Here is a 12,060-nt window from a genome sequence, read left to right as displayed (position 1 = left end):
TCATGTCTCCTACAATCACTACCGGTATCCTTCCAAGCACAAAATATTCCATTCTCTCAAATCCTTTCTCTCATTTTTTTTTGCTGGTGCATACACATTTATCACCCTAACCCGCCACCCATCACAATTTACGGTAACCATCACACATCTACCCACCTCAATAATTGTGTAACACTCTATGCTATACCCCCTACCCTGCACCAACACCCCAACACCATCATTTCTGTTGTTTTTGGATCCACTCCAAACTGAGTCTCCATACACCCATTCCTCTTTTTTTGGAGGTATATCAATCCCGCATTCCTGTAAACAAATTACATTACCCCCCCTCCCTGCCACAAAGTCCAAGACCGCTGCTCTTCTGGCCCTGGATTTACATCCACTAACATTGAGGGATACCAGGATCACATTCTTTTTTTGCGAGCTAGCTCATCATTAAGCCACCGTCTATAGTCACTCAGCCTTCATCGTCCTTAGAATAGTTACTCGTGTCCATGAAAGAGTCCCCAGATTCCTCTCCAATCATCAGCGAGCTAGGGGAATCAGCAGAAGAGGAAAACCCAGGGGGGGGGGGAAAGAAGCAGACATCGGCAAGTTGTAGCTGAAATCAGGGTGCTCCATTGGGCTAAGGACCTCCTCTCTTCTGGGCTTTTTTTTATAACACCACTCAAAAAATCCTTACGGTATCTAGCCGGCATTCTCTGACAGTGCAGATCCTCATCACTAGATGCCACTTCCATATTCTCACAGGCAGTAACATCCGCGCTGCCCATTTCAGCACCACGGACACCATCCTCACTGCACGGGCTGTCAGAGTTGCTAATTCCCTCATATACTGACTGGCGTCTGGGCACAACGGGAGATTCAGGTGAAGCATCAGCCATGGTCACTACGGAAGACTCGGTGGCAGGTTCGGACACAAAAGCAGCAGGGGTCCCGACATCAACATCAGTGTTATGTAACATCACAGAGGAAACAACAGTAGTTCCATTCACAGACTCAGCCGGGAGCCCAACAACGGGATCGATTACAGACATAGCAGGGGGTTCAGCATTAGTTTTACATGCAGGCATAACAGGGAACTCAACGGCAGCTCCGGGAAGGGGCATATCGGAGGTTTCAGCAGTAGCCATACACACGGGCACACCAGCGGGTTTAATCTTAGATATCACAGGGTTTATAGTTGCGGACTCACTCACCGGCATGATGACAGATGCGGCCTCCGGCAGAATCACAGCCTTGGTTTTACTCTCAGCCTCCGGCACATTTCCAGGCTCGATCCTATCCACATGCATCGTTCGGGGGGGCGGGGCCACATCCCCCAACGGTTCAATTTGAACCCCCATTTCGGCGGGGAAACTTTCATGCAGAGCGCGCTCAGCACCAACGGTTGAAACAGCCGAAACGTTGCATGCATTGTAAGAAACATCAAAAGAAATATCAGGGTCGGATATTTGAACCCCTTTTTGTTGATATAATTTGGTATTTCGTGCAGCCCACTCGCTGGGTGTTTTATTCTTGTACTCATCACTGGCCCATATCATACTGCACATTTTGGCCAGATGGCCCACCTCACCACACAGCTCGCATTTTTTTGGCTTTGAGCACTCTGCAGCCACATGGCCGTCCTCTTTGCAATTTCTACAGAGTTTTTCATAGGGGCAGTTCGCTTTCTCATGTCCATAACTGGCACATTTCCTACAGGAAAAAGGTTGTTCCCTGTAATACAAATAGCCCCTCACCCCCGCAAAGCAGAAAGACGCAGGGGAATGTTTAAACCCCTCATATCCCTCTGGGTCAAGCCTCAAACTGACCCAGAACCGCAAATACCCATTGAAAATACCACAACAATTTCTCTGTTGTTCACCACCTTTAACACTGCTACAATATCTCCTCAAGAAAGCATATATGAGTTTCATATCGGCAAAAGGGTTAAAAAGCCGCATAGTCAACATAGTCTCACTTGTTTTCTCTGGTACAATACTGACCCCCCGCATTGCCTCGGTCTTTCCCACCTTCTGTAATTTTGCCAACGTATCCTGATAGATCCCTCGGTCCGTAAAAGAGACATCAAACATACCCGTAGCTGGAAATTCTTGAATACAATAAATTTCATACCTCTTTATTCCGGTCAGACACATCAAAATATCTTCCACAATGCACCTTACTCCACCTGATCTCCCTTCCATGTGCAGCCGAATAGTATCCTTTAGCCCCGACATCCTGGCAGCCCAGTCGGACTCCGAAAAAAAAGGACAAAAACTCCTCAAAAGAAACGTTCAAAGGTCCCAACTCGTTATCCTAGGGGCCCTCTGCAAGAAGGACCCCCGAATACCTCTCAGCCCTGACCAAATGAAGCAGGAACTCCACTTGGTCTGAGCCAAAAGGCCGAGAAGCGATAACCCGAAATGGGACCCAGGAAAGCGCCTGCTTCTCAGGCTAGGCCTGACAACTGTAGGAGACAGCCACGCCACACGCCGTATACTTTCTTTAGCGGCGGGGCACAACACTCCATTGCTGCACTTTCTAGGCCCGACTAGCCTGAAAAGCCTGAATCCTTCACTGGGACCCTCCTTACACCTCTCTGTCTGCAAAGGCACGCACATCAGCCAAGGACTTTTAAAACGAGATGCCTGCAGAATTTGCATAAACTCCTCCCCTTGACCATAAGTGCAGCGACGCCCGCTGATTAGTCGGCCTGCCGTTCCGTCCTCGTCACTCCAGGCAATTAATCACACTGTCTGCCCAGCTTCTTTCGGAATATTCCCAGCATGTCACAGAAACAGCACTTCAAGGTGCATCTTTTATTGTTTCTCGGGCCACCGGCAAGTAAATAGACAAGGAAGCTGCATGCTGCAACAGCAGGGTTCTAAAAGGTGTGTCATAATCCTCACTTGCCTTTATTCCGTCACTGGGTCCACAAGAGGGAGACGCACTACGTGAGATTAATAGTTTCATTCATTCGAAAATCTAATGGAATTAGCAAATAATAGGTTGGTCCAGGAAATAAATAATTGGATCAATGCAGTAATCCTTTCGGACAAAGAAAAGGGTCTTCTTATCAGTAAATGCCTGTTTGCAAAGAGATAAGACGCAAAACAAAAAAAATGACACAATAACTTGACACAAAATAAGACACAGGAGACACAAATCAGTTCTTATCCTTTTTGCATCTGAAAAGAGACATGATTCTATTTTTTGATAACTGGATAAGAGAAGTGCACCGGTCCTGGAAGTACTGCAATACCAGGTCAATGCGTGGAGTGGACAGAGCAAGCTCTTCTTCCATCTCCCTGTTCTAAAAATCCATTTAATATATGGCCCCCAGATAGGGGGCGTATCAGATATTAAACTGATAAGAACAGATTTTTTTTTTTATTTTTTTCCAATACCATTCAGTTTTAAACTCTTTGCCATCTGCACAAAGAACAGATATTTTAATACCGTTGCGTCAGCCCATGCAAAGTTCATCATCATCATCATGGCTTAGACTATGCTTTTTTATATCTCTTATTACAGTACATCAAAAATACATCATATAAACACACCCACAAAATCCCATAGCCAAAAAACACCCACTATTTTTTACCCAACACCCTATCTAAATTTCACCACATCCAACCATTTTTTCACCTTCCACACACCTTCCGCATCGAACCCACCACCGCCTTTCCTTTTGTAAAACTGATAACACATATAAAACTTCCCTAATACCATCCTCATAACGTCATTCACCTCCCATTCTTCCCTTTTGTATTCACACATATTCCTTGCATCCCATAATGCCTCCATCACACACGCCATCAACAGCCACATCAATCTCTCTTTCACTTTACCATATGCCAAACATAGCCATCTTCCATGAAATCACATTCACACCACCTAATTCCTTACATAACCCACTCAAACCATTCCATACTTTCAGTGCAAATCCGCAACCCCAAAAAACATGTAACAGTCTCTCTCACACCACACCTTTCACTAGGACAATCTTCCGTCCGAACCAAATCTCGTTTCTTTTGCACCACACGTACAGGCAACACACCTTGCAAACCCATCCAAACCACATCCTTTTGTCTATTTGTTATACCACACATCTCAATCTTCTTCCATACCTCAGCCGCTTCTTTAGATCGCAAATATTCTATATTGCACATACTCTCACGCTCACGAAACATCCGCATAACCTTCCTTTTAACACAAAAATCTTTCATACTCACACCCAACAAATCATTCTTCCTAACAAACTTCTCGACATATTCATACCATACCGGGCATCTGAAGGCCATCGGCACATTCAAAGATCTTTTCATCCATTTCAATCCACAAAGCATCCATCCAGCCATATATCTAGTCATACACCCAGTTTTAGTCTTACTATCTACCATTCTCACAACATTCGCTATATAGTTTACACCCAAAAATCTCTCAACATCCAGAAAATTCACACCACCTTTTGTTCTCACTTTCACTACATTCTCACGCTTCAATCTTTCCATCTCCATTCCACCCCCATAAAAATAAAAACATCATCCTTACAATCTTTCTTAGACACCCATACTGGGGGGGGGAACACACACGCAACATATACCAATAACGGCAGAATCACACTTTTCACAATCAGAACCTTCCCAGTCATAGTCAAATCACGCAACATCCAAAAATCAAGCTTCCTCTTAACCTTACAAGCACATTATTCCCAACTTGCACGCCCTTTCAGTTGCTCATCAAATTCCAAACCTAACACTTTAATCCCACCCTCCACACGTTCAGCTTCATCCAACCTCACATCCACATCACCAAACACTCTAAATTTACTTTTACCCCAATCTATTTTAAAAGCCGACGCACTGCAGAAAAAACTAATATGTAGTCTGGCTCTATTCAGTGCCGCTTGACTCTGACACACCAATCACATCATCCATGTATCCCAACACTTTTACACATTTACCACCACTCCCTGGCACTAACAGTCCTCTCATAACCTTATCATTCCTGATCATCTGCAACAAAGGCTCAATCACACAGACAAACAACATAGGAGACATAGGACAACCCTGTCGCACACCAGACTTGACCAAAATTTTCTGACTCACCCACCCATTCACCAACACTCTACATAAAGCTTTATCATACAGACTTCTTACATTTGCCACAAACACACTTGGGAATCCCATTCTCAACAGCACTCGAAACATAAACTCATGCAACACCCTGTCAAACGCCTTTTCAAAATCCAGGCTTACAAGCACACAATTCTGTTTCCTTACCATGCAGTCACCAATCAAATCTCTTACTAACATTAAATTATCACTCATACGTCTTCCAGGAACCGCACACGTCTGATCTTCACCTACAATCGTACCAATCACTCTCCTCATCCTGCCAGCCAACACCTTTGCATACAACTTATAATCAGCATTCAATAACGTGATAGGCCTCCAGTTACCCAACGTCCTCCTATCACCTTTTTTAAAAATCAAAACAACCAAACCTTCACACATTGTCTCACTTATTCTGCCAGTCGTCCACATAAACTTACATACTTCCGTCAAATCCGCACCCATACATTCCCAAAAGGTCTTATACACTTCCACAGGCAACCCGTCCACACCTGGTGTTTTATTCTCACGCGCCTCATTCACAGCCACTTTCACCTCACCCACCAGAATTTCATCTGCTAGATCCTCCTTATCTATTTCACAAATCTTCTCAGACAACCCATTCAGAACCTCATCAGCCATACCCTGGTCACACACCCTCCTTTCATATAAATCAGAATAAAAGCGCTCCACTTCATTTACCATTCTATCCCCTATCACCACATCACCCATACTATTATACACTCCATCCATATCCTTACTCACATTACACATTTTCTTGAAAAAAAACCTGGTACATTTCTCATCTTTTTCCATACATTCCACTTTCGCACGAAATACAATCTCTCTTCCCCTTTCACTCAAAATTTCATTTATTACACACCTTTCCTTCTTAATCTGCTCTTGCACATCTACACCCATCTCTCGCAATCTATGTAAAGTATCCAATCTTTTGTTCAAACATTCATACTCCTCTCTTTTCTCTTCCGCTTTCTTATAACCACAATTCTTAAAAAACACTTTCATTCTTCCTTTCACCCAATCCCACCAGTCAAGCACATTTCCAAACTCACCCTTGCGCTGTTTCCACCACGCATACTTCCTTTCAAACTCCTTCCTGATTTCCAAATCATCCAACAGCCTCACATTCCGTTTCCATACGCCTCTTCCATACATATTTGCAGTCTTCCCACTCACATTACATATCAAACACTCGTGATCAGTAAAATACATTCTCACCTGTTTCATCTTCTCACATTCAATCCCTTTCGACACAAACACATAATCTAAACGTGAACTCACGCCCCCTCTATCCGCATGGTATGTTGGCGGTGGCGGCCTCCCCAAACACACCTCAGCCATATCTGTCAAAGAAAAATCCAATATCATTTGTTTCAACAGGTTCCCTGTGACATCTACCCCTCCGGCTTGCCCACCCATGCCCACCCACTCTCCCCTCTTTCTCAACAATACAATTCATATCCCCAACTAAAATAATGGGCACTCTCCCAGGAAGATACAACTTTATCTTTTCAAAAAGTTCCTTTCGCTCAACCTTACACGCACTCGCATACACACACATCACTCGCACTTTCCACCCCCTATAACAAAGGAAAACAACGATACACCTCCCCTCCTCAATAACAATATATCTATCTACCACCACACCCTTATTATTTACTATAATCCCTACCCCGTCATTCTTATTCACCCGTGAACCCGACCACACACACACCCCATCCAACCACTCACCCTGTGACAATTCCCCTTTCAAACCACACTCTTGAAGACAATAAACATCTGCATTAATCCCTTTTAGATCCTGCAGTATAACAGCCCTTCGCTGCCTGTTAGTGATTAATCTTACATTAACTGATGCTATTTTCAACCTGACATTTTCTGCCATTATTATTTTTTTGAAAAAATTATAAAAACAAAACCAACAAAGAAAGGCTTAACATCAGCAATATTCAACATTAATCATGATCGCTTAAACCAAAAACAAAATCATCACTCTCATCCGTTATCAGAAAACTCCTGTTGCCCAGTCAGCCTGTCAATATTTTGCAAAGGCGTGCCATACAACGGACTGCACTCGACACTTTGCGGGGACATGTCCATTGGACTCCCAGGACTCTGAGTCATGGGAGTTATCCCCCCAGGCTTATGAACGACTCCACTCAGCTCCTCGTCAATGGCATCCAAACTCTGCATGGGATCCGTGGATATAGAAGTATTCCCCTCGAGCCGAGGCTTCTTTTTACTCCTCACGTCCTGAACGGCCTTACGCACGGGGATGGTTTTGACGTGCACGCCTAATTCCGAAGTGTCCGACATCTGACACTCGCTATCAAATCCAGTGTCCACAGTCTGAACCGCTTCACCTTCCATAGGTGATATAAACTGTTCAATATTTGCTGTTCCTGTCACAGTACTCTCTTCAGTGGCCATAACTTGTAATATTTCCTCCACACCCCCACCAGCAGTTTCAGCTGCTATTGATGTAACCTGAACAGGGACACTGGGGGATCCGACCCCTTGCCATGCCTTCGGTGACGCAGCTGGCGTTACGTCTCCCGCCCCTTCCGCCCCATAAACCTTCTGGTAGACATCATCTTTCTCCTTTCGTAATGACAGCAACCTCTCCCCTTCCTCCCTTCTTTGCTGCGTGAATGATGGACAGTTTTTAAACGTATGGTCAGCTGCACCACACAGGTCACACTTCCGATCATCGGGGCACCTGTTGGCTTCATGCCCCTCCCTACCACAATTCCTACAAGCCTTTTCACGTTCACAGTCCTGCATCACGTGACCGAATTGGAAACATTTCCTACAAAATTGAGGTTGGTCTGGGTAAAAAAAGGAAGCATCTGCTTCCACCAATTGTAAAGTTAGCAGGGGGGTGCATGGTTCCCCCAATACCATTGCTATCTGGCCTCAATTTTGCCCAGAATTTTATTTTTCCATTAGGGATCTGGTATATGTTTTTTAAAAGTTTGCCAGGTTTGACATACTCACAATACCTCCTCAAAAAGACCTGTATGTGTTCCTTCACCAGATAAGGATTGTAGGAATGCACTGTAATCGGCACTTCTTGACCTGAGAATAAACTGGTCACTACAATCCCTTCCAATATTGGACTGTCCTTGTGTCTTCTCAGGAATTCGAAGGTTCTAATACAATTACTCCAGGTAAAGAAGGTGATGTCATAGAGGCCTTGCCTTGGAAAATCTTGCAAACATCTAAGTTCAAAAATCAATTGAACTCCGCAGAAACTTTCCAGAACTTCTTTTACAATGTATTCAAAGATGCAGATCTCTCTTCTATTTTCCTCCACTGAAATATGAAAGGTGTTCTTAAATGCAGCCATACTGCCAGTCGCACGATCCAAGGTACCGAGGTTCCAAACAATCACTTCCCGCCGCCGGGAGGCCCCACGGAAGGACCTCCAGAAAAACCTCCCGACCAGACCAGGCTGGGCAATAAACCCTACACCTGATCTTAGCCGGAAGGCCGAAAAGCGATAACCCGAAATCGGACCCAGGAAAGCGCCCGCTTCTCAGGCTAGGCCTGACAACTGTAGGAGACAACCACACCACACGCCGTATACTCTCTTCAGCGGCGACCCACAACACTCCATTGCTGCACATTCTAGGCCCGACTAGCCTGAAAAGCCTGACACCTTCACTGGGACCCTCCTTACACCTCTCGGTCTGCAAAGGCACGCACATGAGCCGAGGACTTTTCAAACGAGATGCCTGCAGAATTTGCATAAACCCCTCCCCTTGACCATAAGTGCAGCGACGCCCGCTGATTAGTCGGCCTGCCGTTCCGTCCTCGTCTCCCCAGGCAATTAATCACACTGTCTGCCCAGCTTCTTTCGGAATATTCACAGCATGTCACAGAAACAGCACTTCAAGGTGCATCACAATTGTTTCTCGGGCCACCGGCAAGTAAATAGACAAGGAAGCTGCATGCTGCAACAGCAGGGTTCTAAAAGGTGTGTCATAATCCTCACTTGCCTTTATTCCGTCACTGGGTCCACAAGAGGGAGACACACTACGTCAGATTAATAGTTCCATTCATTCAGAGATCCAATTGAATTAGCAAATCACAAGTTGCTCCATTAAAGAAATAATTGAATCAATGCAGTAATCCTTTTGGACAAAGAAAAGGGTCTTCTTATCTGCAAATGCTTGTTTGCTAAAAGATAAGAAACAAAACAACAAAAAGACACAATAAACTGACACGAAATAAGACACAGGAGACAAAAATCTGTTCTTATGCTTTTTTGTTTCTGAAAAGAGACATGATTCTATTTTTTGATAACTGGATAAGAGAAGTGCACCGGTCCTGGAAGTACTGCAATACCAGGTCAATGCGTGGAGTGGACAGAGCAAGCTCTTCTTCCATCTCCCTGTTCTAAAAATCCATTTAATATATGGCCCCCAGATAGGGGGCGTATCAGATATTAAACTGATAAGAACAGATTTTTTTTTTTTTTTCTTTTTCCATTCAGGTTAAAATTTAAAATCAAATACCCTATATGGGTTATCCATCACCGTTACTTCACTGTGATTTATTTAACTCATCATTATGGAAAAAAAAATTCTACTTTAAATTTATCAAATATTAAATGCCTTTTACATCTCTCATAAAAAAACAAAAAAACACCATCAAAACAAACTGGGCCTCATCACCCTCCCCACTTTCACATGAAAACCATCGCCCACATTCCACCCTCACCAATTATCTATACCTAACAAGGTACTTCCACTTTAGAAACTTCCAAATACCCTCAGCGTCATCACTCCCTTTGTTTCTCCTATCCCACAAGTATACAATATACAACCTACCCATAACCATCTTAATACACTCTCTTTCAGCAATTTCATCTCTTTTAAACACTAACACATTCCTTACGTCCCACAAAGACTCAAAAACACATACCATCAACAACCACCCAAACCAAACAAAGCCACTTTCCACGTCATCTTATACACCCCAGTTAATTCTTTACACAAACATCCTAGCCCTTTCCATACACCCTGAGCATACTTACAATTCCATGCAACATGCAAAATACTTTCACGCCCCCCACATCCACTTCTAGGACACACATCCGATCTAACCAAATCACGCTTTTTTTGTACTTCCCTCACAGGCAAAACCCCATGCAAAACCAACCACATAATCTCACGTTGTCTATTGCTCATCCCACCCATACTCACATTCTTCCACATATTCTCAGCTTCCCAGGACCTCATACACTCAATACTACACATAATTTTTCTACCGCGCAAAACATTCATAATTTTCTTTTTATCTCTAAAATCTTCCTTACTCATACTCCCCAAGTCCCACTTTCTCACAAAACTTTCAATCACCTTACACCACCCAACCACCTCAAATGCCATCGGACAACTTAAACTTCTTTCATTCCACTTCAATCTACACAACATCCACCCAGCCATGTATTTCATCATACATGCCGCCTTGCTTTCTCTCTCACATAACCTCAACACCTGTACCACATAATTCACACCCAAATACACTTCAACATTCGGAAACTCCATTCCACCTTTCAGTCTTCCTTTCATCACAAATTCTCTCTTCAATCGCTCCATCCTACATCCCCAAAAAAACAAAAACAACATTCTATTGATCCTTTTCAATACAAAAACACCAGGTGGAAACACATTTGCAATATACAGCAACATAGGCAACACAATAGCTTTCACTATTAGCACTCTTCCAATCATAGTCAACTTTCTCAAACACCAAAAACTCAACTTTTTCTCAATCTTCTTTCTCACCTCCTCCCAACTCTCTTTCCCTTTCAAATCATAGTCAAACACCACTCCTAATATTTTAACACCACCCTGCACACATTCCATTTCTCTATCGTACACCCTCCCTTCCCCAAACATCTTAATTTTGGATTTCCCCCAATTTAGTTTAAAAGCGGACGCTCCACAAAAGATTCTAATTAGTAATTTTGCCCTATCCAGCGCCACTTTATTTTCCCCCACAATCACCACATCATCCATATATCCTAACACCTTAACACACCTACCACCACTCCCCGGAATCATCACACCTCTCATTACTTTATCCCTCCTCAACATACACAACAATGGCTCTATCACACAAACAAAAACAATCGGCGACAAAGGACAACCCTGTTTTACTCCAGACTCAATCCTCACACTCTCAGTCAAAAAAACATTCACCAATATTTTGCTCGTTACCCCATCATACATTCCTCTAACTTGCCTTACCAATTCCACCGGAAACCCCATTCTTAACAAAACATTCAACATGAAAACATGAGACACTCTATCAAACGCCTTTTCAAAATCTAAAGCCATCAGATACACCCTACTTCCTCTCCTCATTCCATCACCAATCATATCCCTTAACAACATCAGACTATCACTTATCCTCCTTTCAGGCACCGCACACACTTGATCTTCCCCAATCACTTGTTCAATCACACCTCTCATTCTATTAGCTACCACTTTCGCAAACAACTTATAATCAACATTCAACAACGTAATCGGTCTCCAATTTCCCAACTCCTTTTTTTCACCTTTCTTAAATATCAACACAACCACACCTTCTTTCATAGAATCACTCACCACCCCATTCATGAACATATACTTTATAATCTCCACCATATCCATACCAACAATATCCCACCACATACTATAAAACTCAACAGGCAGTCCGTCTTTCCCAGGCGTTTTATTCCTCATCATACCATTCATTGCCCCCCTAATTTCATCCTCAGTCACATTCCCAACCAATGAACTACAATCACTCTCATTTATCTTATCCACAATAGCCCCCAAAACTTCACTCTCCATACTTACATCACACTCCCTCCTCCCATACAACACGCTATAATACCTTCCAACCTCTTTCAAAACATCACTCCCCCGAGCCTCACTACCAT

The 12,060-nt window shown here is 43.5% G+C and overlaps 1 non-coding gene and 1 pseudogene across 1 annotated transcript; both read right to left on the bottom strand.

Annotated features, from left to right (window-relative positions):
• Positions 1-3,213: 3,213 nt before the first annotated feature.
• Positions 3,214-3,436, bottom strand: LOC142095896 (U2 spliceosomal RNA; annotated as a pseudogene).
• Positions 3,437-9,439: 6,003 nt separating this feature from the next.
• Positions 9,440-9,633, bottom strand: LOC142095897 (U2 spliceosomal RNA). The gene has a single exon (XR_012678028.1). It is a non-coding gene; the product is annotated as a U2 spliceosomal RNA (small nuclear RNA).
• Between the last annotated feature and the right edge of the window lie 2,427 nt (positions 9,634-12,060).

Source organism: Mixophyes fleayi, chromosome 6 (genome assembly GCF_038048845.1).
Source record: "Mixophyes fleayi isolate aMixFle1 chromosome 6, aMixFle1.hap1, whole genome shotgun sequence".
In the NCBI taxonomy this organism is placed as follows: Eukaryota; Metazoa; Chordata; class Amphibia; order Anura; family Limnodynastidae; genus Mixophyes; species Mixophyes fleayi.
Note: the sequence above shows the minus strand (reverse complement) of the source record. Positions and strands in the feature narration are given on the sequence as shown.